Source organism: Sinocyclocheilus anshuiensis, unplaced genomic scaffold (genome assembly GCF_001515605.1).
Source record: "Sinocyclocheilus anshuiensis isolate Anshui unplaced genomic scaffold, SAMN03320099.WGS_v1.1 scaffold709, whole genome shotgun sequence".
In the NCBI taxonomy this organism is placed as follows: Eukaryota; Metazoa; Chordata; class Actinopteri; order Cypriniformes; family Cyprinidae; genus Sinocyclocheilus; species Sinocyclocheilus anshuiensis.
This window is the reverse complement of record NW_015540926.1, coordinates 524313-530782: the sequence shown is the minus strand read 5'-3', so window position 1 is coordinate 530782 and position 6470 is coordinate 524313.

Genomic DNA, 6470 nt, shown 5'->3' with positions numbered 1-6470 from the left:
TGCTGTATGGGGATGTTCTCAAAATGCTAGTAGAAAAACTATTAATACGTTGCTATATATTTTAGTTCATAACAATTTTAATTGTTTAGAGAATATTTAAATGTAACATTACCATAATTACCATAATTCTGAAATGGAATATTCCCTTAATTGCGTAACCAAGAAAATGTTTTTTTTATTTTATTTATTTTTTTATGGAAGTTCTCAGAACATTTAGAAATAATGTTTTTATGACCTAATGAGAATGTTAGCAAAATGTTCTTCAAACATATTTTTGTGTTTTTGGATAAAGTGTAAATAAAATCCAATTCTTCCAAGATTGAATGATATGAGCTGCTGTCCAAACTCATTGTAGATGTCCGTTTCTATTTCCCCTCAGGATCTTTGGGTGAAACATTAAAAACACAGTTCAGTGGAGCCTTCAGTATATCTGAGAACTGCATTAGGCTTGTTCTTCTGGGTATAAATATGGAGAGCGCAAACTTTTATCACTCGCTGGATCTGTGCTGAAGAGTGCGACACAAGGATCCTCGGGGAACGACGCTGCTCTCACCTTTAACAAGTGAAGTTCACATCACTCCCAGTCCTCGTCTTCCTTTGACCTTCTCCTTTGCTCTTACAGGGACACACAGCTTCACATTATATTAGTCAGCGTTAAAGAGACAAACAAACACGCTCAGTCACATGTATTTTCTGTTGCTCAAACGCTGCTTGATCTGTGCAGATTTCTCTCCTGATTCACACCAGAACACTTTTTCACTTCAATAATAATGAAAAAGTGTTGGCATAATAAGCGAAGGCTTCAGCTCACAACATTTTCAGACCAGCATTGGGAGAAGATCAGAGGACATTCTGAGTTTTTGCATACAAATTTCTAGATGGAGCCTTCCTCTTTACTTCTAGTTTTAACGCGAAATAAACATGAATGAACATCTCATGCCTCATGTGATCGCACAATCAGTGTTTCACTCGCGGAAAGATGATTCAAACGGCTTGTAAACAAAATGTCACGCAGTCAGGCAAGTCATCAGTGTCCACAGAAATGAAGCCTAGAGAAGAGCATTTCGCAAAATAGGTCAGACTAGGCTATATATACTCATTATCTATTTTACTTGACCTGTTAGTGATATCGTAATATTTTAATGTGTATTTAAATAAATATTTTATGAAACAAGTTTGCATACAAGCACGTTTGCATACAATTTTTGTTTAATTTGAGTGTTGACTATTATAGTTAAAAATAAATAGTAATGAAATTTCTGTTTGGGCTCTGTTGTTAATTGTAACCTTATAGTAACGCAAAAGTCTGTGAGAGACGCTCTTGAAGTCTCCTGTTCTCCTCTGGCACTCTGTGTAAAACTAGTTGTTCTCCCTCACCTTATATGAGGCAGAAGAGGAGAGAAACGGAGATCGCTGGAGAAACAAGATGAGACAGAAAGGCTGTCTAAGAGCATCTGCTTTAGTCTGAGACTCACAGAGAATGAGAGAGAAAGAGATTCACTAATGAGGACCGTCATGTGACACTGCAGATACAAGAGTTACTGCAGTTATTACAAACTAAACATACTACAACTATGTAAAGAGTTATATATATTTAAACACGCACAATATGTATCACTCAAAAGTCTGTGGGTTTTTAAAAGAAGTCTCTTCAGCTCACCAGAGGCTCAATTTAATTGATAAAAAAAAATACAGAACAATCTGAAATATTATTAAAATGTTAAATAGCTGTTTTCTATGTGAATCTCTGTTAAACTCAATCAGTGTTTCACTCGCGGAAAGATGATTCAAACGGCTTGTAAACAAAATGTCACGCAGTCAGGCAAGTCATCAGTGTCCACAGAAATGAAGCCTAGAGAAGAGCATTTCGCAAAATAGGTCAGACTAGGCTATATATACTCATTATCTATTTTACTTGACCTGTTAGTGATATCGTAATATTTTAATGTGTATTTAAATAAATATTTTATGAAACAAGTTTGCATACAAGCACGTTTGCATACAATTTTTGTTTAATTTGAGTGTTGACTATTATAGTTAAAAATAAATAGTAATGAAATTTCTGTTTGGGCTCTGTTGTTAATTGTAACCTTATAGTAATGCAAAAGGGCTCCCTATAGTTTAGAGCAAAAGCTGAGGTAGATATTTAGGCCATAATATTTTAGGCCACAATTAAACATAATATTTAAATTATGTTTAGTATTTTTCCTCCAGCTGTACCGAAACCACACCGAACCTGTGACGTCAAAACCCAGGTACGTACTGAACCGTCATGTTTGTGTGCCATTACACAAGAGGAGAGAAACGGAGATCGCTGGAGAAACAAGATGAGACAGAAAGGCTGTCTAAGAGCATCTGCTTTAGTCTGAGACTCACAGAGAATGAGAGAGAAAGAGATTCACTAATGAGGACCGTCATGTGACACTGCAGATACAAGAGTTACTGCAGTTATTACAAACTAAACATACTACAACTATGTAAAGAGTTATATATATTTAAACACGCACAATATGTATCACTCAAAAGTCTGTGGGTTTTTAAAAGAAGTCTCTTCAGCTCACCAGAGGCTCAATTTAATTGATAAAAAAAAATACAGAACAATCTGAAATATTATTAAAATGTTAAATAGCTGTTTTCTATGTGAATCTCTGTTAAACTGTAATGTATTTCTGTGATGCGCAGCTGTATTTTCAGCATCATTACTCCAGTCTTCAGTGTCACATGACCTTCAGAAATCATTCTAATATGCTGATTTGCTGCTCAAGAAACATTTCTGATTATTATCAATGTTGAAAACAGTTGTGCTGCACAAGATTTTTTTGGAAACCGTGATACATTTTATTTTTCAGGATTCACAAATGAACAGAAAGTTCAGAAGAACAGCATTTATTTGAAATAGAAATCATTGTAACGTTATAAATGTCTTTACTGTCACTTTTGATCAATTTAATGCATCCTTGATGAATAAAAGTATTGATTTGAGTCAAAATCATTTTTGTGGTTCTTGTGTTTATTGACAGCGCTTGAAATGAGCTAATAGCTAGTAATTTTTTTTTCATAATTTATTCACTAAAATGATTCAGACTTTCCACAGCTTCATATGAGAGCAGATCACTGGACTGTAAAGCTCTGAAATACAACGAGAACAAAACAGACACATTAACAGCTCATCATCTGAGAAAATGCTTTAAAAACAGCCGCTATATCAAAGTCTGTAGCGTCGCTACTTTTACTCATTTATCCACACATTTATTCAGTGTCATAGTTCATGTTATGTGTTTGATGCCTTTGTCAGTTTGAGTGTAAAATAACACAATGAGAGAACAGTCACTCAGAGATGTCTGTCGCCCAAATACATTTTCTCCAAAAACGAGAGGCGTGTAGAGGAGTGTGACAAAAGCTGTTTTAATGTTCTCTGTCATCTCTCATCTGTGTTTGCGTTGATCAGTCGCACCTCCAGCGTTAAACTGACACAGCACAACAGACGGAGAAGCACTGAACGGGACCTGCCTTAACTGAGAACCTGCTATCAATAAAAACAGTTTTTAAAGCCAAACTACTTTTAACTTCACACAGCAAACTTTAGGTTAGCAAACAGCTGCTGATTCGGAGCTTATGTAAAACAACACTGTCTCTTTAAATGTGAATCAGTGACTCGTTTGAGCGTCACAATAACGGGCTTCTCCCATGATGCTTTAGTAAGTGGGTCAAGAAAGAGAAGAGGAGGAGAAGACTAGAAGAGCCTCTCATGGTGACGGCGTCGTCTCTGATGATTAATGGATGCTGTGTGTCAAGGTGAATCTCAGACTCGTTTAGTAGATTATCTCAGTGAATTAACAACACACTCTGAAGAAGAAACAAGACCAGCACAAATCACTCTTTACACAGACTTCAAAAGCAGCTCAACAGGAGCCCATGGACCAGAAGAAGAAGCTAATGAAAGGAGACACTGTGATCTTCAGGAGAATATAGCAGTGGTTCCGCTGATCTCAGAACAGTCTAGTACAGAACCAGTGAAGTTTCCAATCCAGTTATATTAATAAGGGCTATGTTTTTAACTTGTATTAGTTGTTTTTTGAGGTAGATGCATTTATTGTATACTTTACCGTATTTAAATGTATTGTGTAATTTACATAATCTGATTATACAATACATTTAGTCTGTGTTTCTGTTTATTTATAAAGCTGTTTTATAAAGTTGACCAATGCACTGTAAACACAACCACACAATACAATTACAAAAAAATAAAATTTTAAATACCATACATAACATAAAACAGACGAACAATGACTGACAGCTTGACTAAATTTTTTATATATAACATCTCATGAAGTTAAAATTGGTGATGAGCTAAAGTAATGGAAAAGCAGGTTGCCATGACTTATTGATCATATCATTTTTACTTTAAAATATATTAGCTCTATAAATATCTAAAAATACATTAACTTCATTAGCATTGTATTAATTAGGTCGTTTTGTTTGATGTGTGTGTGTATGTGTGTGTGTGTATACATATATATGATTAAATACAGTGGCATGCGAAAGTGAAAATGTGAGTAATTTTAACAAAATAAGAGAGATCATACAAAATGCATGTTGTTTTTTATTTAATACTGTGCTGAGTAAGATATTTTACATAAAAGATGTTTACATTTAGTCCAGAAGAGAGAAAAAAAATAGCTGAAATTATTAAAATAACCCTCTTCAGAAGTTTTGGAACCAAGGGTTATTTTAATAATTCCAGCTATTTTTTTTCTCTCTTCTGGACTAAATGTAAACATCTTTTATGTAAAATATCTTAGGACAGTACTAAATAAAAAATAACATGCATTTTGTATTCACATTTTCACAGATTCTGCAAGGGGTTCCCAAACTTTCGCATGCCACTGTACATTTAAAAAATGTTAGCTCTAAGCTTTAATTTTGGTATTAATTAGATTACTTTTATTACTGTTTGAACTACACAAATTTAGTTTCTCAGGCTATTCCAGAAGGTGGACAATCACATATGTCCTTCATGGAGAAAGTAAACCCAGAATGCATAGTAAATATTGATAACAATATGATGATGTCAATCCCTATTGGACTCACCTGAGAGTTGCATCTCCTGTGAGCATCAGCATCCTATGCAGACAGCAAGACAGCTCTTTAGTAGGTTATTGTGTCCTCGAATAACTTTGTGTAACTGCTTACTTTGCAAGAGAAGTCGAAGTAATTAAAATCATGAGCAGCTTTATATTTGATTCTTAAAACACTGCTGTGGCATTAATTCATGCAGTTGCACCAATTATACAAATTACACTGGATATGGTTCTGTAGTCCTTTTTTAATCCATTAATCCCAAATATCATGCATATATTAAGAGATAACTAAAACAAGTTGTTACGGTCCTTTCGAGATCTAGGGAATTGGTCCGCAACATTTAAAACAAACGAATTCGATGAATGGAGAGGAGAACAGAAAAAAACAGCCACGACGACAGCATTTGGCAAAAAGGCAGTAATTTATTCTACAAATGGCAGAAGGCAGCAACTTATTCACGTAGCTGTCCAGAAACACACCAGCAGTGCGTGTGCATATTTACAGTGCCGAAAATAAAAGTATAATACAAACAAACCAACAAAAAGGGAGAGACATGATAGAGTGGCGCCTAAATCAACAAAGAAACAAAACCAAACAAGGCTACACTAAACGCCCAAACCCACTAACCTATCCTAACCAAATAAAAATGTGAAACAAAAACACGAAAGCTTCGGCGTAGGCGATGCCCTAAATACCCTACACTAACTAAAACAGAAAGAAATACACAAGAGGCGCTCACCCACTGACTAGTGTATCTAACACGGTTTCACTACGTGCAAGAGATGTAACCTACAACTAAGCTTACCTACCCTCATCTCCCACCTAGAGAACGAGAAAACTCAATAAGCTCACCATCAATTCGGCACATAGTTGTAAAACATGAAAGTCATACTGAGCAACTTGAGAACGAGAAGATACACAGGAGTGAGGCACAACTCAAACAAATCGAAAACACACACGCTGATGCCCGGGAGCTCACACAGGCTCTCCGCTCAGAGCACAGCCAAAAAGTCTCGCTACACACCCCAACAGCGCTCACTGCGCTGCCCTCGCCTCCCAGGCCGAGCGCACCGGAAGCTTTTAAAGCCACGGGCCGTCAGCTGATTCGTCGCAGTATGGAACACCCTAATAATGATTGGCGGCGAGTCACCCACTCAGCGGAAACCTAGGAGTTGGGGAAAAAGAAAACACAAGTAACAAGAAAAAATAAAAACAAAAACAACAACTCCCAGGGAACGTAACACAAGTGCTTCTGTATTAGTATAGATGCAATATCTGCTTTCTATGCTAGTGCTTCTCAACTGGTGGGTTGCTGGTCTGTTGTGATGGTCATAAAATTGCATGTTTTTGACCATTATGGCAATATTATTATATTTTTGTTTACTTTC